Genomic DNA, 22,410 nt, shown 5'->3' with positions numbered 1-22,410 from the left:
CCTGACTTTGAAGACTAGCTCAGAAAATACCAAGGTGCTACGTCAACTCGGGAATACATGCAAAAAGAGGAAAACTCACTCTTTATTGCCTCAGCCCCAAATCTTCATCAAATCCAATCTGAGCTTGACTACGGCGACACTCAAAAGCCTCTGTTTGGTACTAGAAGTTCTGTGTCCCTTTGTTTGAGTATTCTTGGGTTTTTTGTTTGTTTGTTTTATTTTATTTTTGGCCAGTGGGGAGCAGGAAAAGGGGAGGCATGTCTGCCTTTGGCAGTCTGTCTTCAAAATCCTTCATAAAAGAGGGAAAGAGTATAGAAATCAAGTAGTTTCCAAGAAGAGAGAATTGTGGTTCCATCTTTTTCTATTTAGAATCTCTTTACTTCTCCCATACATACAAAACCACTGCCACCAACGAAAGCATCTTCTGGCAAAGAGTGAAATGCTCTTTTTTCAGTCGTAAAGGAATAATGTTCTAATTTCTGCTTAAAGAAGCAAAGAGAGTGTGCCCTCCTACAGAGCAGTCTCACCGTGGGCTGCTGCTGAACTCACGGCTACCTCTCTGCCGGATCCCTTTGTAGTTTGGATGGCCCAGACAACTTCAACTTCTTCTCAAATCATTGTCTTTTGCAGAGTTGGCAGTTATAAATCCAAGTTCATATTGGAATAGGACAGCATTTAAATGGAAAGCACTGCAAAATTGTAAGCATACCTTTAACATTTCAAGTCTCAAGAACTTTATTTTGCCTCTGGTTCTCTGACATTCAAATGATATTTTTTTAGAACAGTGGTTTTCCACTCCCTTTGCATTTTTAAATTACCCGAGGCATTAAAAAAAAAATACTGATACCTGGGTTCTTCCCCTAGAGGCTCTTGCTAGTTGATCTGAGTGTGATCTGATTCCATTTTTTTAAATTTATTTATTTATCTATTTTTTTACTTTACAATATTGCATTGGTTTTGCCACACATTGACATGAATCCTCCATGGGTGCACATGTGTTCCCCTTCCAGAACCCCCCTCCCACCTCCCTCCCCATCCCATCCCTCTGGGTCATCCCGGGGCATCAGCCCCGAGCACCCTGTTTCATGCATCGAACCTGGACTGGTGATTCATTTCACATATGATAATTTACATGCTTCAGTGGCATTCTCCCATATCATCCTGCCCTCACCCTCTCCCATGGAGTCCAAAATACTGTTCTATATATCTGTGTCTCTTTTGCTGTCTCACATATAGGGTTATCTTTACAGATTTACTAAATTCCATATATATGCGTTAGTATACTGTATTGGTGTTTTTCTTTTTGACTTACTTCACTCTGTATAATAGGCTCCAGTTTCATCTACCACATTAGAACTGATTCGAATGAATTCTTTTTAATGACTGAGTAATATTCCATTGTGTATATGTACCACAGTTTCCTTATCCATTCATCTGTTGATGGACATGATTCCATTTTTATTCCTCTGATATGATCAACTGTCATCAAATGACATCACGGAGCTGGGGAACTGGGTACACCTAAGATAGAACATCAAGCGTTTGACTTGAACTGCAGACAACACCACCTTCTATTACATGGTCTTATGTTTGTCTCTCAGCATCTCTGCACTTACCTTTGTTCACCTTAAAAATGAGAGTACCAATATCTACTTGTTCTTTGACTGTGAGTTTCTTTGTCAGAATCAAACAAAATAAGAACTTTGAAAATACATTTTAAAATGTAATTAACGAGTGCATGCTCAATTATGTCAAAAGCTTTGTGACCCCATGGACTGTAGCCCGCCAGGTTCCTCTGTCCATGGGATTTCCCAGGCAAGAATACTGGAGTGGGTTGCCATTTCCTCCTCCAGGGGATCTTCCCAACCCAGGAATCAAATCCACATCTTCTGCATTGCAGGCCGATTCTTTACTGCTGAGCCTACAGGGACGCCCAATCTTTTAAAATGTAATACATGTCTTATTTGAAGATGTGTGTGGAAATTCAGATATTTTTAAAACACGCTGAGGTGGCTATCTGTTTCTTTTAACTACCTGCCATCTATTTTTTTCTTGGAACCATAAGCATGAGAGGGACTTCCCAGGTGGCTCAGCGATAAAGAACCTGCCTGCAATGCAGAAGACACAGCTTTGATCCTTGGGTCGGGCAGATCCCCTGGAGAAGGAAGTGGCAACCCACTCCAGTATTCTGGCCTGGAGAATCCCCTGAACAGAGGAGGCTGGTGGGCTGCAGGCCATAGGGTCGCAAAGAGTCAGACACAACTGGGCACGCACACATCAACACATATTTAAGCAGGAAGCCAGACCTTGTTTCCATACATGACCTAAACCAGGCCAGTGAGAGGGTCCCTTGCGAGAAAACTGGAGTGTTTCTGGGGCTGAATTTCCCTTCAGTCCGAGTCGTGGAGCCCTTATCTCTCTGCCCACAGGTCCTTGTCGAGGTCTTGCTCCCCTGTCTTCAGAGGTGCTCCAGCGCCTCGTCATTTCCCAGCTTCACTTTCCGCCTTCCTTTTGTCCTCCTGTAACTGCAACGACTGTTCTTTACACTAAACTGAAATGATTCAGCCTTGATCTTTAACAAGCACCTTGTTTCCTTGACATTTCTTCAAAGACCTCTGTTCCCTGCAGACTCAAGCAGACTGAGGGGGCAGGGGGGTCTGGCTGCTTGGCCCCCTTCACACCACTGGCTGCCCTGACTTGTTTTCATTTCTTTATTCTTCAAGGGCTTCTCTGAGCAAGGGACCTCGGGCCCCCTCTTCTTAAAAAGATTAAATTAAAGATTAAATCATTAATTAAAATGATTTCTTGGAAGCAGAGATTAGGAAAAGTCAAGAACTTCCTTGGTGTGTCAGATAGTCAGTCAAGGAAGAAACGCTATAGAGGTGACGGAGCAACCAGTGGGCCCCAGGCTCTCACCTTGGATCCATCACCATGTGACCTTGGACAAGTAACTTATCCTCTCTGGGTTCCAACTCCAACCTCTGTAAGTGGAGCTCATAAGCTTATTGTATTACAAAATTGACTGTTACAAGGTAAGTATGGATAACAGGAAGTTTTAAATGCTGAGTACTGATGTTGATGATAGGAAAGAAGAAACTCAGCTCTGTACTTACTTTGAAGAGTTTTGTTTTGTTTTGCTGTGCTTTGTTTTAACTGGTTCCAGTAGCTACGTGAGATGGCCTGGAAGCAAATGCTTTCTCAAATCAAAGTTCATTGCCCGCACACACCCACTCAGGAGATAGGACACAGAGCTGTGGGTTGCTAAGGACTTTCCTATGTTATGTGTCTTCCCGTTTTATGGGAAGGGATTTATTTTGTGACAAAGAGGATTTACAATTTGTAGGCTATGAGTCGGACACGACTGAGCGACTTACTTTCACTTTTCATTTTCATACATTGGAGAAGGAAATGGCAACCCACTCCAGTATTCTTGCCTGGAGAATCCCAGGGACGGGGGAGCCTGGTGGGCTTCCATCTATGGGGTCGCACAGAGTCGGACACGACTGAAGTGACTTAGCAGCAGCAGCAGCAGCAGGCTGTGGCCATCTTGGTTGAGAAAACTGTTCCTTTTTCATGTTCTTTTGCACATATGCATACATGGACACACACACACAAACCTGAGTTAAAGTTAAATCTTTTACCAGCACCAATGGCAGAAAACTTCAGCACTTCCTATGCAAAAGTTGCCCCTTGTTTTCCAGCATAACACATCTTTGTGGACTCCTTCTCAAACAAAAGCTTTGCTTTAACAGCTGTGGCACTATATTTGAAGAATAGTAAAAGGACATGTCCTCAATTTTCAACTTCCACACTTACAACCTAGTTTTTGCTGATTCTGAGTCCAACCTGGGGAGAATATCTGCACTACAAAAGCCTATCTGAATTTGATAAGGATGTATGGTGGGGTTATTAGTGGTTAACCCTCTCCACTTCCCCTGACACTGGCCTGGTACAACATGTATTGATTCTAGTTGCTATTTGACAAGATGGTGTTATGGTTGCAGAACAGACATTGTTAGGAGTGTGGGACTTAGAGAAATGCCCAGAGGGTTTCTTTTGTCTGGAATTTAATTGCAGGATATGGTAGAATAGTTAGGAATTTTGGAAATGTGCATTTTTCTTAGGACAATGTTAATATCTGAATGGCCTTGGGGAAAGAAAAGAGGCTTAAAAACTGAATATAAGAGGTTGTGTGGGCATAATTTACCTAACATTAAGCAAAAATCTGGGAGTCTATGAAAGCATACGACAGGAGGACTTTGCTCTCAGACTGGCCTGCCAGGTGTGTCTGACTTTATCTAGACATAATAGCTAATGTTTCTGACAGATGAGTTTGGCTTCTATTGGCTTTGAGGCCTTGGAGATGTTACATTACCAGTTTGAAGCTTTAAAGATGAGAATATACTATGTAAAATGCAGGTGCATTTCACATAAGAGGAGGTTTCATAAATGTTATATACTACAAAGTGCACAATACTTCAAGGCTAACCCCGGAAAATGAGGTAGGCATTAATTGAGCCTGAATCCAGGCTCCTCGAATTTAAATTCCACTGCTACTTACCTTTTCCTCATCTGCAGAGTGGGGCTAAATGTGGTTATGACACATAAAATTTTTTGCATGAAAAATAAAGGTGATATCTATGAAGCACTTAGGTAGTGTTCAATAAGCATAACTTTCATTCTAACAATTATTCTTTTCCAGCAAACGTGGCACATCCTCATGTGACCAAAGCATAAATATTATTTCAAATTCCTGTAGTTTATCATTTAAATGTGGAAATTCTACATACTTCATGTATATAAATATTAGATAATATAATTAATATAATTAAATAATATATTATATAATTTATTTATTATTTTAATTAATTAACATTAATACTTACAATATATTAATATTATATATATATATACATGCTTCCCAGGTGGCATAATAGTAAAGAATCCATCTGCCAATGCAGGAGATGCAAGCAGTGTGGGTTCCATGGCTGGGTTGAGAAGATCCCCTGAAGTAGGAAAATGGCAACCCACTCCAGTATTGTTGTCTGGAAAATCCCATGGACTGAGGAGCCTGGTGGGCTACAGTCCATATGGTCACAAAGAGTCAGGTATGACTGAGTGATTAACACTTTTACCTTCAGGTTAGAGCTACTGGGAAAACAATGAGCCCTCCAAGATTCCAGAAAAACAAATGATTTTTAATGAACTATCATAGTCCCGTTGGTCTATATCAGTTGCCACTGGTAAAAATTAAAGATCAAAATGCATCTTATCAACAAAAAATTAAATATTAGCCCACATTCAGGTTCAGATAGTTTTAAAAATAAGCAGTAAACAATTTGTGGCAAAAACTGCAACCATCAGATAACGAAATCAAGCGTACAAGGATAGTGAAAAGCAGATTAATTCAAAGCCCAAGAGTACCCAGAAAATTTCATGGAAACTAAGTCTGGTTCTGTCCGTAATTTTGATTCTATAAGAGTAACATGGTTTGCATAACTTTGGAAGCCAAACAACTTCTTTAGAATTACTTGTTCATTTATCTACTCAACAAATATTCTTTGCTTTTCTACTATGTGCTAAGAGCTTCTGCTGGGAATATAGCAGAAGTCAGGAAGGATATTCTCAGCAGCCGACCAATGTTACCCAGGACACCAAACCACTCACTCTATTGTGTTAACATAGCCTTACAGGAAGGTGGGTGTAAGTTGCTTACGCTGGGTGTAGAGAGAGGCACTGGAGAATAACTCAGGGACATGTGTAGGTGACCCTTGAGTGCAAAGTGGGTGAAAACTGGCTGACGGTGGCTAGGGAAGTGTAATGAATGAATCATGGTGAAATAGCCAGGAGATAGACAGGGTGTTGTAAGAGTCTTGGATGAGTTGTGTTTGGATTAGAACATCTGAACAGGCTGCTGTTTACGTATCAATGTTTTTATTCTCTGAGTGGTGAGAACAAGGAGTCAGTCAACAGGGAAACACTCCAAAAAGCTTCATCTTGATGCTGAACATCTTGCTTAGATGCTAAACATCTAAACGCCGAACGAGTTTCATTGTCTAGATAGCTTCCATTTCTGAAGGATGGAATAGGCTTTCCAGTGATTTCTAGCTTCTTGATAAGTAGGACATCCTCTTTAAAGACAACCTGAGGCATGGGATCCAGTGGCAGAATATAAACACTGATATAGTTTTCATTTGAGAATAGCTCTCTTGTATGACATTAAGACCTCTCTGAAAATGTTGACTTCCCTTCAATCTGGAGACCAGACAATATGTTTGATTTCCAGGACTAATAGACAGTTTTCTTTTCTCCCCCTTCTCTTGTTACAAGAATCTAAAAAGATATTTTCAGACCAAAGGATATAATAGAAGGCAATCTTGCAAATAAATTTCCAGTGCCATGTTTAATTAATACCTTTTAGTGACAACAGGAAAGAATGGTGTCAGAGTGTAATTTCACTTATAAAGTCAAACAGAAAATGAATTTCTCATCATGAGAGTCTGTATCAATGTGCATGACTGTCCAGAGGCCAACTTCTGAAATCACAGGAGGCAGTTCAGAGGAGCATTAAATTACTACCAAAAAAAGAGACAAAACAATTTGCTTCAATAAATAGTGGTGGGGAGGCTATTACATGACACCCAACCTTTTAAAAACATTTTTTTTAAATGAAAGATAATTTTAAAGTTATTACAATGCTACACTAGTCCTAATTTCCTGGATCACCATTGGTATCCAATTACTCATCACTCAAGGTTTTAAAAATGTGTAAGAATATTTGTATTAGTGATGGGAAGGTGGTTAATAATTACTAATAATTAATGCATACAACAAGGTTTGCTAAAGGCAAAGCAGAACTCTATCTGAGCTTCTCTTACAGCATGAAAAAGTCTTTCTGGAGTACCTCAAGAAAAAGGTTTTGGTTTTTGGATCCTTACTCTCCTGGATTAAAATCTCAACTCTGACATTTATAGGCTGTGTGATCTGGGACAGTTTGCCAAACATTTTGAGTCTCAACTTTCTTATTTGGAAAATAGAAAAAAAAAAAAAAACCTAACATCTGTCTCATAATTTTGCAGTTAAGATAAGTGAGATGGTACATGAAACACTATAAGGGCTCTTCAGCTGCTTAGTGCTTTGGTCCTCAGAGAATGAGGCACATGGCTTGTAGAGCATCTCTGCTCCCTCAAGGACAGTTCACATAAACGTAGAATAAATGATCAAAGTCAAGAGAAAAGAATGTGAAAGTGAGCTAGATTCAGAACAGAATGCATTTATGTTCACATTAAGATTCATTTCTGTGACTTTCACGAAACTGATTTTGACCATACAGTTTTTAATCATGAGTTTTAATGAGCTTCTTCAAAGTTCCTGGATTCTTAGACTGTACTGCGTTGCAGCTGTCCTTTTCTGTGACTTTCTTTCCCCAGTTGTTCGGTCAAAATCATGTGCAAATAATTCCAGTTATATTTTGCCTTGTTTATTTGATTGGGTTGTTTTCCACTCCTTTGCATGTTGTGAAACGTAGACCAAATTTTAGGGGCATCAGAGCAGTCTTTCTCCATGAATGCGGTCACAGCGCTCTAAAAAGCTAAAGATCAGTTGAGATATCTTTCCCTGTGGAAAGCCTTTGGATGGATCCTTTTACACTAGGGATAAGATCTGAGCTTCTTATCACAGACAGATGGGGTCCTGCCTCTCTCTGACCTCATCACCTCCCACCTCTCCTTCAATCACCACCCTCCAGCCACTTTGACTTCTCTCCTCCTGGCTTATTCACCAGCCTTGTTCTGGCCACAGGCCCCTCGCCTCCACACCTAGACTGAGCTGTCCCAGAGCCTCACATAGCCACTTCCTTCTCCGGGGGAATCTTCCCAACCCAGAAATTGAACCCACATCTCCTGCATTGGCAGGTGGATTCTTTACCACTGAGCCACCTGGGAAATTCTCATATGATGGTAGATGTTTCTATACATCTTGCAGGACAACGTGGATGGACCTTGAGGGGACTGTGCTAAATGAAATGTCAAACAGAGTAAGACAAGTACTGTTTGCTCTCACTTATGCGTGGAATCTAAAACAAAGCAAACAAACAAAAACCCAAACCCATAGATAGAACGGGTTAGTGACTGTCATAGGCAGAGGGTAGGGGGTTTGGCAAAATGTGTTAAGGGGCTCAAAAGGTACAAAATTCCAGTTATAACTCTTGAGAATGGAATGTACAGCATGGTGACTATAATCAATGGTACTGTATCACACATTTTAAAATTGTTTAAAGGGTAAACCTTAACACTTCTCATCACAAGAAAAGATTTGTATGACCATAGATGTTAATTAGATTTACTGTTGCGATCATCTCACAATATATATAATAAGGAATTATTATGTTATACACTTGAAACTAATATGATGTTAATTACATTTCAAAAAAGCAAGTTACCTGTGAATATCATATAGTCTGGTCTTTAATTGAAATATCTTGAATTTTTATATGTAAAAGAAGTTTGTATAAGTTTGAAGTTAAAGGACAGGTTAGTTACTGTTGCAGTCTGAAGGTCACTGTAGGTTTCTGCCACAGGAGTTTCTTACAGTTTTTGCGGTTTTTTTAGTATAAGAACTGGGGACAAGGAGCTTTAAATTCCCCTACCATCTTCTGCCTGGAGGAGACAGCCAGACTTCACAGATAATATCTGCAACTTATATTTCATCTACGTAGATAACACTGTAACTTACAGCCGTTACTTACATACGGTGTAGACAAAAGTACTAGTGGATAAAAAAGCAACCGTGCCTCTTTTCCACTGGTTGCTCTTCTGTTATGCAGATACGTCAGTGGAAAGATACACTTCTGGTGCATTCTGTAAGGCCTGGGTTCACTTATGAGTACTTGCATGTCCTCAGACACTTCGGGCTGCAGAGACTTCATCTTGGAAATAATCGCACTGACCCTATAGATTTCTTAAAATCTTACCTCATCTTGGAAAAAGTCCTCCTGACCCTAAAAATTCTGACTTCTAATTTTCTGAGTTAGTATCTATTGCAAGCAAGCTTCATTTTAAATATATTCATAAAAATCTATAAAAAAAAAAAGACAAAACTGGTCATAAATGAAAGCAACAATAGACGTTTTAGAGAAGAAATGATGTCTTAATTGCGTTCATTAAGCAAACCAGCCTTCTTCGGGATGGAGAAGAGGTTGAGATGAAATAGCTGGAGTTTCTTCCCGACTCTCCTGAGAGGACACTGAGCCCAGAGCAGCCAGAATGCAGGATGGTTACAACGGGCCAATCGTTCTGTGACCCGTAGGGAACGAGTTGGTTATTGGTCCATGGAGTGATGTCCATTGATTTTATAATTTATTAATTTTTTATTCCTAGACTCATGAAAAATAGATTTAGAATCATAACTGAACAGCACTGAGACCCTAGAGTCACGTTCACATGATTGTATGTTGAATGCAAGTGTGAGGATGGTAACTGCCAAGAAAATTCAGTAGGGTTAGATTTGAAGATAGAATTTCAATGGTTTTATCAATGTTGTGAGAAAGGATGACTTACGGAGATGTAAGCCTATGGTTATCTTTTGACATATTTTCAATAATTCTGCAAGATAAGTTTCTGATCCCAAGTTCCAATCTCACACCACTGCATGTTAAACTAATTGATTGTTATGGATTGATCATTAATATCTGCTATATTATATATATATATATATATTACATTATATTGCTTTATAACCAATCAGCCCAAAATGTAGTGGCTTAAAATAACTGCTTATTTATGTATTTAAGCTCATGAATCTGCTACATTTGCTAAGTTTAAATGGCTAAATTTCTTCCCTGCTATAGGTTTTCATGGTTGTCTAGTGTTTGTGGCATGAAATTATTGTACCTAAGGAGTAAACTTTGAAGTCTGTCATAGGGAAAGACTTAACACTACATAGTGCACCCACATCTGCTACATGACCCTTGATATTGCCACATGGCCTTATTAGAGTGGACTTAGCTCCTAGCAGGTGACAGTGATGGTCATGGTCTTCCCCTGGCGTATGATCTTTCCATTGGCTTGTTTAAGCACCAGGTGGCATTTTTCCATAGTTGCTAACTCTCACTTTTCAAAGAAAAGCTCATGAAAGAGTTCAAAGATTCATGTCAATGTATGGCAAAAACTATTACAATATTGTAAAGTAATTAGCCCCCAACTAAAATAAATAAATTTATTTATAAAAAAAAAAAAAAGAAAAAAAAAGAAAGAGTTCAAAGATTCTTATCACTGACACTAAACTTCTTAATAAAGCTCTATCATTTAAAGTTCCTGAATCCTAAGCCTATATTTTATAATAACTACAAAGGGAATATAGCTTTTAAAAATTATAAATCCCTGTACTGTACACCTGGAGTTGATTATAATATTGTATATAAACTCTACTTCAATGATTTTTTAAAAATTACTAAATCCCAGGCAGAACTGAACATTTATTTTTAAATAATTAGGCAAATTTGGCACAACAGGAGCCTCCTCTTGCTCACAATTTCCCTAAACAAATTCTCTGTTTAAATCCCAGATTTATTAATGGCATTTATTTATAAAGTGCAAGAGGCATTCTCTCTCTTTCTCTCCCTCGCTCCCCTGTATGTTGTTCAGTCGCTCAGTCTTGTCCGACTCTTTGCGACCCCATAGACTGTAGCACACCAGGCATCCCTGTCCTTCAACATTTCCAGGAGTTTGCTCAAATTGATGTCCATTGAGTCGGTGATGCCATCCAACCATCTCATCCTCTGTCATCCCCTTCTCCTCCTGCCTTCAATCTTTTCCAGCATCAGGGTCTTTTCTAATGAATCAGCTCTTCACATCAGGTGGCCAGAGTATTGGAGCTTCAGCTTCAGCATCAGTCCTTCCAGTGAATATTCAGGACTGATTTCCTTTTGGAGTAACTGGTTTGATCTCTTTGCAGGCCAAGGGACTCTCAAGAGTCTTCTCCAGTACCACAGTTCAAAGGCATTAATTCGGCGCTCAGCCTTTTTTATTGTCCAGCTCTTCTACCCGTACATGACTACTGGAAAAATCATAGCTTTGACTATATGGACATTTGTAGGCAAAGTGATGCCTCTGCTTTTTAATATGCTGTCTAGGTTTGTCATAGCTTTTCTTCCAAAGAGCAAGTATCTTTTAATTTCATGGCTGCAATCACCGTCTACAGTGGTTTTGGAGCCCAAGAAAATAATGTCTGTCAGTGTTTCCATTGTTTCTCCATCTATTTGCCATGAAGTGATGGGACCCCTATATATCTATTTCTTAATCTATCTTTTCACTGATATTAAATGCTTCATTTTACTGTTTAACTAAATATTGTAGAAAATAATTGGCATTTGTTCCTATTGTAAGACTCTCTAAATATAAAACGTAAGACACAGCATCCTCCTTTTGCTCCTCTAATTTTGCAGTTCTAGCAGGAGCAATATAACAGAGAAGCTAGAGAAAGCCAATCCTAATATTTTTCTTGCATACTTTAACTGTGTTGTTGATGAAACATGAAGAATGTATCATTTGGAGCCTTTATGTATACAATGCCTACCTTATTTTATCACTTCCATCATACTCTATAAGTAGTTTAAAACCCAAAAGAAATTAGAAATCAAAAAGAAAATAAGCACATCAAGACTGAACCATGTTCAGTTCGTTTTTATTTTTATAATGCATTACCTACAGTTAGATAAAAGTTTCTGCCTGTCAGTGGAGGAGATGCAAGAGATGTGGATTCAATCCCTGGGTTGGGAAGATCCTCTGCTGTAGGAAATGGCAACCCACTTCAGTACTCTTGCCTGGGAAATCTCATGGACAGAGGAGCCTGGTGGCTACAGTCCATGGGGTCGCAAACAGTCGGACAATGACCGAGTGACTAAATAACAAACAGCAACAGCATTGATCTACCACCATAGACTGACTGTGTGACTGTCACAGAGAGCCCCTGTGTGAGTAGATGGTCAGACTCTTAATGTGTTTATTTTTAAGGCAAAAAAAAAATGCCATTTGGCACCAAATATGCTCGATTCATGCAGATTAAATGAAATGCTATGCTACTGGCTCAGAAACAGCACAGCGTCCACAGAAATGTGAAGGGCTTTTATGTCTTGAACACGATTTTGCAGCAGAGAAATCGGATACTTTCCCGCAGGTCTTGATTCTTCCCTATTATAAAAATGAAACTTCTACATAGAGAAGCTGAACAGGACTCACAGCACATGCTCAGATCATGCAGTTTGCAAAACTGGAAGGATTATGGGACTCGTGATGGCAACGATAACCTTAGTTGACATTTCTTTGCAAAAAAAAAACACAATAGCTTCTGTGGAACCTAGTGGTTTTAATGTCAATGTTTCTTCTTTTCATACTGAAATCTCACTAAAATTACTTAAAAAGAATAAGGCTACAAGGACAGGGAGAACTGGGAGCAGAACAGCAGGAGGGGAACCATGGTCTCAGTTGGAGGAGTGGTAACAGGTAGCAGGGAAACCTGAGAGCCCATAAGACAGATACTAAGGGGAAATGAGTGTCCCTTTCTCCTCCCGGAAAGTAACAGGAATTGGGGAACCAGCAGAACGTGGGTGAAAGCCGGGGCTGAAAACAAGGATTTTGGTTAAATCAACGTATAAGGTATTTACCATTCTCACCTTCTGCAAATATCTCTCCCCACCCAGGAGAAAAAGTGGAGATTTATTGCTAAGGAAAAAGGAAACAGAGTCTTGAGTCTCCGAGACACACAACCTGGGTAAAGTTAAAGGCTGCAAACCAAAATCAAAGCAGGGAGACTGCCTCACGTAGAAACTCTCAACAACATTTCTGTCTTGTCCTCAGAATGCCAGCATCAAGTCCTATAATTCCCTGAAGAGGAGATGAGAGAATTCTTGTCTAGGCAATAATGGGTCACCCAGTAAAGCTTCGTAGCTAGTGACCTTTGGAACGCCATAGTGAAAGCACTGTCTTGTATGGTAGGCTGAATTGAAACGGAGTCCTGGCCTCCCGTGTCCTCAGCCTACCTTTTGTTTGTGGAAAAACTTTAGCCAAACAATCAGTTTAACCAACAAGTGAGAAAACACAGAAGCAAAGGAAAACAATCTAAAGAGACCAAATAATAGTAGTTTTAGTCATTAAGCAAAGTCAAGGACCTTTAGTTCTTTCTCAAGGACTAGGGATGATATCCTGGACTGTCCTACAGAGACTGGAACCCTCACAGGTGGAGGAAGTTAACTACATGATGACATGAGCTGCCACAATTATGACAACCGGCCTCAAAGACATGACTAACGATACCTAAAACAATCAGGATGATGCTGATTAGACCCCCGCATGCCTAACTTCAGGATGACTGTGAGAGCTGACTGTGCTGTCTCTGCATGTGGCCCCCTCCTTCCACCTATAAAAGCTCGTGTCCAGTGATTGTCAGTGGGGAGAGTTGGCTGTTGAACAGGAGTCCTCCTGCTTCCCTCTCCACTTGCAGGCCACCAAGATAAAGCAAACTTTCCTTTCCACCAACCTTGCCGCTTTATTGGCTTTTGAGAGGCGAGCAGCTGGACCCCCACTTTTGATAGCAAAATTATGTAAAACCTGCTCTGTTATTGATAATATAATTTTGTAATGTAGTCTTACCAGTTAAGGCTTTTTTGACTCAGCCACTAAAAGTGTCAGTTTTATAACTGAAGTCAAGAAGTGCTGATTCACTCCACTAGAGAAAATTAAACCTCTGAACAATCACAGAGTAGATGAGCAATCAGAATGTCTTTGTTTGGGTCCTCTAGAAGAAAACCCTGAGACACAGGACTAGAGAACCAAAAGCCTATGTAGGTGGTGGTTTCAGAGATGGCTAGGAGAGGACTGCGGAGAAGGCAATGGCACCCCACTCCAGTACTCTTGCCTGGAAAACCCCATGGATGGAGGAGCCTGGTGGGCTGCAGTCCATGGGGTCGCTAGGAGTCGGAGACGACTGAGCGACTTCACCTTCACTTTTCACTTTCATGCATTGGAGAAGGAAATGGCAACCCACTCCAGTGTTCTTGCCTGGAGAATCCCAGGGACAGGGGAGCCTGTTGGGCTGCCGTCTATGGGGTCACGCAGAGTCGGACACGACTGAAGCAACTTAGCAGCTTAGCAGGAGAGGACTGAGGAAATGAGATGGAGGAGGAGGCAGCCAGTAAAGTGTTTAGTATCATTCAAGTGAACCGTAGGAACCAGTGTGGACCACGCCAGAGAGTGATCCCTCCTAAGGTGGGAGCGAGCTGGGATAGTCACACAACAGCTGCAGCCTAGCATGATGGAAGCTGGTCCAAGGGAGCACGTACTCCCTGGCACTTCCATCTTGTCATGAAGGCAGCGAAGTGAGCTCCAAGATCCAAGGGGAAAGGCTTCAGGTCAAATGGGAATGCAGCTGGAAGTCTAACAGGTGTGCGCTGAGTGGGAAGTGCCAGGGAATTTGCAATGGGGCACCGGTAGCAGCTACGACCCACAGTGAATTACTGATTTCCTTAAATTTGCTACAAGGATGATGGCACACTTAGACACTACATCTGGCTAAAGAGCTTAACAACATACGGTTGACTTCTTTGTCTTGTTTGGCTTTTAGACAAACAGATGATCTTTGCATAGGAATCCTAATGAATCTACTCAAGTTTCATGAAAGAGACCGATTTCAATTATTTTCCATGAGAATTTATGCAAGGATATTTGATAGTATATTTTAAAGAACCGGGTGTTAAACTTTCTCTTCTTTTAACTGGATCCCATCATTATTTCCTGAAAAATAATCTTTAAGATCAAAGATGCTGCTGCTCCTAACATCTAACATTGAATTTATTTTCAAAAGAAAACCTTGGAAATTATTATCAATAGAGGCAGGTTCTGAGTGTCAAATAAAACTAGAGGAGGAAGGAATATATATTGGGCCCTAAAGTACACAGAAGGAGAATTAGTTAGAAATCTTTGCTGCTTTTGAGGCTCTGAGACAAACAACCTACCCGGAAAAAAGACTGACTTCTTATGGTCCACACATACCTAAAAGTGAAAGTGATAGTGGCTCAGTCGTGTCCATGGACTGTATAGTCCCTGGAATTCTCCAGGCCAGAATACTGGAGTGGGTAGCCTTTCCCTTCTCCAGGGGATCTTCCCAACCCAGGAATTGAACCCAGGTCTCCCACATTGCAGGCAGATTCTTTACCAGCTGAGCTACAAGGGAAGCCCGAGAATACTGGAATGGGTAGCCTTTCCCTTCTCTAGTGAATCTTCCTGACCTGGAAATCGAACCAGGGTCTCCTGCATTGCAGGCGGATTCTTTACCAACTGAACTATGCAGGAAGCCCACACATACGTAAGACACACCTAATTTTTAGCTGAAAGTGATACTGTTTTCAGCACACATGCGCACATTTATTTCTTGCCATTGATTGCATCCTTGGTATACAAGTGGCTTTTATTTTTGTTTTCTGCCAGCAGGAAAAAAAAAAAAACAAACCATTTCCTGGGGAAAGTATAAAAGGTCACCAGACATGTTCCTTTCTCATATTTTCAGCCTTCTAGTGTGTGCCCTGAATATCTCAGATACAACACTAGAAAAATAGGCTATTTTCTTCTTGAAATTGAGATCTATTTTAAGAGTAAGGAGCAGCTTATATGTGTCTTCAGATTAATATTTCTCCCCAAACATTTTTTCCCGTAGAATTCTTTCTCTGAATCTTTTCAAGACAGTGTCTGATTAAGTCATTATTTTTCATTATGGCCCTGTGATTTTTCCAAGTTTCTCAAAATGAAATTTATCATTTGGCTTAGTTGGTGTTTGGTGACTTTTGCTACTATCTTTTGAGTCAGGATGTTAAAGCATTATTTAATGAAATTCTTGGAAGTGTTACAAATGTTTGGAATTATTCACATCTTCATAACTGAAAGGCTGTTACATAAGCTTTTCCGTTTGCTGAGTTTACTTGTCTGTTTCGCACTGTGGGAATTATTACTATTAAAAAAAAATGACAACTTTTTTCCAGCACATTCTAGGTACTTTTTAAGCTGAAGAATCACGCTTTTAAAAAATTTCTTTCATCTAACTTCATACTCTATGGAAGACTATCTCTAAGATAAACAAACAAAAAGCCTATCCATCTACTTTCATTTCCCTTCACCCTGAAGAAGTTAATTGAATATTTCTTGTAGTGTCAGTTCTTTGTTGACAAATTCCCTACTCATTATTTCTTTTTATTATTGAAATGTAGTTGATTTACAGTGTTGTGATAATTTCTGATGTACAGTAAAGTGATTGAGTTGTATATGTTCTTTTAAAAATATTCTTTTCCATTATGGTTTATCATAGAATACTGGATATTGTTCTCTGCACTCCACAGTAGGACTTTGTTTTTTATTTTTTTAATTTTTATTGGAGTTGAGTTGACTTATAATGGGCTCCCCTGATAGCTCAGTTGGTAAAGAATCTGCCTACAATGCAGGAGATCTGGGTTCCATCCCTGGGTTGGGAAGATCCCCTGGAGAAGGGAAAGGCTCACCCACTCCAGTATTCTGGCCTGGAGAATTCCATGGACTGTATGGTTCATGGGAGTCATAAAGAGTGTGACAAGACTGAGCAACTTGTGATTTCACTTTGACTTACAATGTTGTGTTTGTTTCAGGTGTACAGCAAAGTGAATCAGTTATACATACATCCACTCTTTTTTAGATGCTTTCTCCATGTAGGCCATTATAGAGCATTGATTAGAGTTCCCTGTGCTACACAGTAGGTCCTTTTAGTTATCTATTTCATATATAGTAGTGTGTATATGTATTTTGGGGGCTCCCCTGGTGGCTCAGCTGTAAAGGATCTGCTTGCAATGCAGGAGACATGGGTTCAGTCCCTGGATCCAGAAGATCCCCTGGAGTAGGAAGTGGCAACCCACTCCAGTATTCTCACCTGGGAGATCCCTGGCGGTTCCATGGGGTCACAAAGAGTCGGACACGACTTAGCGACTAAACAACAACATACGTATTTTTCAGTTCAGCTCAGTCGCTCAGTCGTGTCCGACTCTTTGCGACCCCATGAACTGCAGCACGCCAGGCCGCCCTTTCCCATCACCAACTGCCAGAGTCCACCCAGACCCATGTCCATCGAGTCGATGATGGCATCCAACCATCTCATCCTCTGTCGTCAAATGTCTTTATTTCATCTTCCTTCCTAGCACTAGTGTTTTTACTGAACGTAGAATTTGGGGGTTAACATGTTTTCCTGTGAGCATCTCAGGTGATGTTCTTTCTGGACCATTCTGTTTCTCATTGTAAGTAAGACATCACTTTTATTGTTGTGCCCCTATGAATACCTGACATTTTTCTCTGGTTATTTTTATAATATTCTCTTTATCTGTGGCTTTCTGTGGTTTGACTATGATACAATTCAGCACATTTTACTTTTAATTTGTCTTGATTGAGGTTTACCTGAGATTATTTCTTGGATCTCTGAGTTAATTTCTTTGATAATGTTTGATAAATCCTCAGTTGTTATCTCTTTAAATATTTCTTTTGCTTCATTTTCTCTCTTCTCTCTTGCTTCTCCAATTGTTTGTATGTAAATTACCTGATATTTTCCACAGATATTGATCTGTTGTGTTTTCTTTTCAGTTTTTTCCCTCTTTGTGTTTCCCAATTTGAATAAACTGTTGACCTATACTCAGGTGTCCAACTCTTTTTTTGTGCTATGTCCAATCTGCTGTTCATTTCATTAAATGGATTCTTCATTAAAGAACTTTAAGTGCCATGGGAAAAGTCTTCTCAAGCACCTAAATCACTTTTAAATCAAGAAATGAAACTTATAAAAACAGAAATTTTAAACTTGGCCGCTCAGACAGTAAAGAATCTACCTGCAATGAAGGAAACACAGGTTCAATCCCTGGGTCAGGAAGATCCCTTGGAGAAGGGAATGGCTACCCACTCCAATATTCTCGCTTGGAGAATCCCATGGACAGAGGAGCCTGGCAGGCTACACACAGTCCATGGGGTCACAAAGAGTTGGACACGACTGAGTGACTAGTGCAACACAAGTTTCGCATTGTAAATATACGTAGTGAGATTTCAAACTCAGATCACACGTTTAAATCAATTGCTATCACACATTTCATACTAGAATCATAAAGCTGATCTGTCACTCTCAAAGGTAAACTTGTTTTAAATATTGCAAATCCTTAAATATCAAGCACATAGTTAATACAAAATGCTAATACCATAATTCCCTTAAGCATGTCTACGTTTATTTCCAAATTTTCTCAATGCTAACATTCTTATTTGATAACAAGAGTTACCTTATCAACAAGTGAAGGTTACTAATGAAGTAGCTAGTGAAGTAGTGAAAGTTACTAAGGTTACTAAGTAACTAGAGATACTTTCTAAGATTAAAATTTATTTGAAGACTTTTTATGATCTCTGTGACAGAGACTTTAAAAGTTTAACAAGGCAGAGTGCCTACCATCTTGAGTGGGAGTCCTATTGATATCTTATTCTTTTGTCTATTCAAGGAAATTTGCAGTCCATGCTATCTTAACCTTGATTGGATTCAACTGCTTGGTTTTATTCTGAATTATTTTCATCATCTTCCTAGCTATTAGATCCACACAGCTCATAGTGAGTCCACATGTGTATAGAGTCAGGCATGCCATTATATTGGCATGAACAAAAGGGAATCAGATGTGCATTCAGTAAAAAGACAGAGGAAAGAAATTAGGAAAGTAAGGGATCAAATCTAGTTAACTAGTGTACTCAGGAAATGTCTTTACTGTGTCAAGCTCAGAATCATTGCTATACACTGAACATCCATCCTCTTTCATTCATACAGACATTGAATTATCTCATGAATATCTACCATTGTCCACCCTCTAGAGCTAAGAAAGAAACTGGTGAAAGAGACTGATCCTTCAAACATCTATTATGCCCCCGACATTTGGTCTGTACCCAACAACCCTGTGAAGTCGAAAGCATCAGTTGTACTTTACAGATGAGGAAAATAAGGCTCAGGGGTTATAAAAAAATCTCCATTTTCCACATGGGCACAGTTAGTAAGTGGCCAAAACCAATTACAAACTTAGTAACGGCTGAATCTAAAATGTACACAGTGTATACTGAGTACACAAATGTACTCAGTCGACTTTGCCTTCAGAGCAACAGTTCATCATTTAGGGAATGAGAGTGGAGGAGCAAAAGGAAATGAATAAAAGTAATGGTAGAGATGAACCTTTTTGCAGGGCAGGAACAGAGACACAGATGTAGAGAATGGCCTTGTGGGCATAGTGGGGGAAGGGAAGGGTGGGATGAACTGAGAGCCGCATTGACGTGTACTCTCCCGTGTGTAAAATAGTGAGCGGGCTAGCAGGAAGCTGCTGTATAGACAGGGTGCCCAGCCCAGCACTCTGTGATGACCTAGAGAGGTAGGGTGGGAGGGGAGGTCCAAGAGGGAGGGAAAAATATATACACTTATGGCCGAATCACTTTGTTGAATCACACAGCACAAGCGAATTCAGTATTGTAAAGCAATTATATTCCAATAATAAATAAAAGAAAAAGAAAAATAGAAATAACAGAGCCAGGAAAATGGAATGCTAAGTGCTTATAGAACTCGAGGCTGAGATTCAGACAGAAGTGTGTGCGTGTGAGCGCGTGTGTGCTGAAATGAGGATGTTGGAGATGGGAGGACTGGACACAATGAAAAAAGCTTCTTTAAAGCAGGCCTCTGTCTCTGAAAGGAATTTAAGAATCTTTACCACCAAAGACCAACACAAAGCGAGTATGGAAGAGGTAGACAGCACTGAGATAAACTGATTTTTTAAAGTTGCTACTCATGACCCTCAATGTCTTAGGGAAAGCATTAACTGTTTCGTGTTACTGCTTCAAAGAAGAGGGTTACTCTATTGACAAAATGTACTAGGTATATGACCATGCATTAACCTCTTACACTGTTCTCAGATGCGTGTGTCAGGAAACAGCCGAACACTGACTATGATCACAGGAAATTCTCTAACCATGGGGTAGCCTCCGCCTGGATTGCAGGAGAGAACCTTGCCCTTTCTGCACTACTTGGTGAAGTAAATGCTCTTAAAATATGACAAACACCATCAATCTGAGCCCAGTCCCAAGGGGGCTCCTCCCTTACATTTCAAATTTGTACTCTCAACTTCTTTCTTTTTATGTTTTTATGACTGTATTGACCTTGTAATGTCTTTCCTTCTGACTACTTCACTGTTTGTTGCACTTTCCCAGTGAGGCGACGAAGGTGAAAGTCTAATGCATTAGCGCTGTATTAGCTAAGAGCTGCTGTTCTTAGAATGTCTTTTGGGTTTTAATCTGCATGACTGGTGTGGTCACTGATTTGGTTTAAAGAGGGTCAGCTAGGCTCTCCCCTGCACCTGTCCAGTCAATCTGCTCCGTCTCCTTTTCTAGTATGTCAACCTTGAAACTACCTCAGAACTATAAAAATTTCTGCTATTTACAAGCTGGTTTTCAGCTGAGATCGATTTTATTTAGGAAAGCTACACAGCATCATGATTAAACTAGACATTCTGAAACCACAGTATTTCAGCTCTGTGTCTTCCTTTCACACTGTCAGATGGGAACACCTCATAATACCCACCTCTTAAGTTGACTGTGATGATTAAATGAGCAAATCTATCTAGAGCCTTTGGAAGCATTCCAACGGCATAGCTTGTGCTAGACAAATGTTTGTGATCATTCTTATTTTATTAGAGCAAGGGCTGAAGTGAGTTGAGTCGAGAATGTAAACTTTGGGCCAAAAGGGCGAGGCAGTGGATTTTCCATTGGCCCCACTCTCTAGACCCTGAGGCCGTGATTAAATGAGAGTCGGCTGTGGCGTCAGCTGCACTCCATTAGGATGAAAAATGTGCAAGGATTATTTGCATTTGGCCTGAATCCCCACATCCTTCTAACGGTGCCCCTTTCCTATGCTCAGAGCTCTCCTGACTCAAAAAAGTAAAACCGCAACAAACCCCTGGAGCAACCAAAAGTCAGCTGTGGTCAAGGGAGGAACGGGACCCGAGCGACCAAAGGACAGGAGCTGAGTGGCCAGAAATACTGTGACCTGGTTCTCTGAGCACCACGTTCTGAGGCCCACAGAGATATACTGGGCTGCATTTTCTTCCTAGTTGGCTGCGAAGTTGAGTCTATGACACTAGCTTCTGTGTACTCAGGTTCCTTTGGAATTTAGTTCTGATAACATTAACCAGGTTCTAAGTTGTGAATTAGCCAGCATGAGCTGGTTAAGGGTAGGTATACAAGGAAAAGGGGCTTCCCAGGTGACGCTAGTGGCAAAGAACCTGCTGCCAACGCAAGCGACATAAGAGACACGGGTTCGATCCCTGTGTTGGGTAGATCCTCCAGAGGAGGGCACGGCAACTCACTCCAGTATTCTTGCCTCGAGACACCCATGGACAGAGGAGCCTGGTGGGCTACGGTCCACAGGGTCACAAAGAGTTGGACACAACTGAAGCGACTTAGCATGCACACACGCATACAAAAAAAGCCCTTGTTCTCTGAGGGCTGGGTCTAATATTTCTGCCCCTTTTGGAGGTTTGATCATGAGGGAGGTTTGGGGATGGGAATCCGGGTGTGCTATCTGCCAGCCCCTCTCTCTTTCATTCCCCTTTGGTGGGTTTTCCATTGTGTTTCATGTTGCATCTGCTTGGTGGGTGAACGATGATGCCAGCCAATACTTTTCAACCCTGTTACAAATGCCACCCCCTTTATCATGTTTAGCAGACAAGGGCTACTGTTCCAGGGCCGGGAGTCCATGCTTTATCATCCTGATTTCCACAGATGGCATGTGGGAATGGATGCCAAAGTTCTGAGTCAGAATAGAACAGACACATCATCTCTACTAGAACTATTTGAAAGAACTTTCTGTAAGGATGAAAATGCTTTACAATCTGTGCTGTCAATAGCGTAGCCACTAACCACATGTGCCACTTTAAAGTCAACTAGTGTTACTGAGAGAGGGAATTTTAATTTGATCTACACACACTTTGTGTATTATGTTATGTTAAATTGCTTCAGCTGTGTCCGACTTTCTGTGACCCCGTGGACTGTAGGCCACCAGGCTCCTCTGTCCATGGGATTCTCCAGGAAAGAATAGTGGAGTGGGTTGCCATGTCCTCCTCCAGGGGATCTTTCCAACCCAGGGATCGAACCCACGTCCTTTATGTCTCCTGCATTGGCAGGTGGGTTCTTTACCACTAGCACCACCTTATGGCTCATCATATTGGATGACTTAGAGGTCTAGTTATTTTATAGAGGAGCAAGTCAATGCCGAGAGAGATGGAAAGTGAGTTGTCTAGTCACAGAGTTGGTGCAAAGTAGAACTGGGATTAGAAATTAGGTTCATACACTTTCA

This window comes from Giraffa tippelskirchi, chromosome 8, assembly GCF_054371585.1.
Source record: "Giraffa tippelskirchi isolate mGirTip1 chromosome 8, T2T-mGirTip1v1.2.pri, whole genome shotgun sequence".
In the NCBI taxonomy this organism is placed as follows: domain Eukaryota; kingdom Metazoa; phylum Chordata; class Mammalia; order Artiodactyla; family Giraffidae; genus Giraffa; species Giraffa tippelskirchi.
This window is presented reverse-complemented; position numbering follows the sequence as displayed.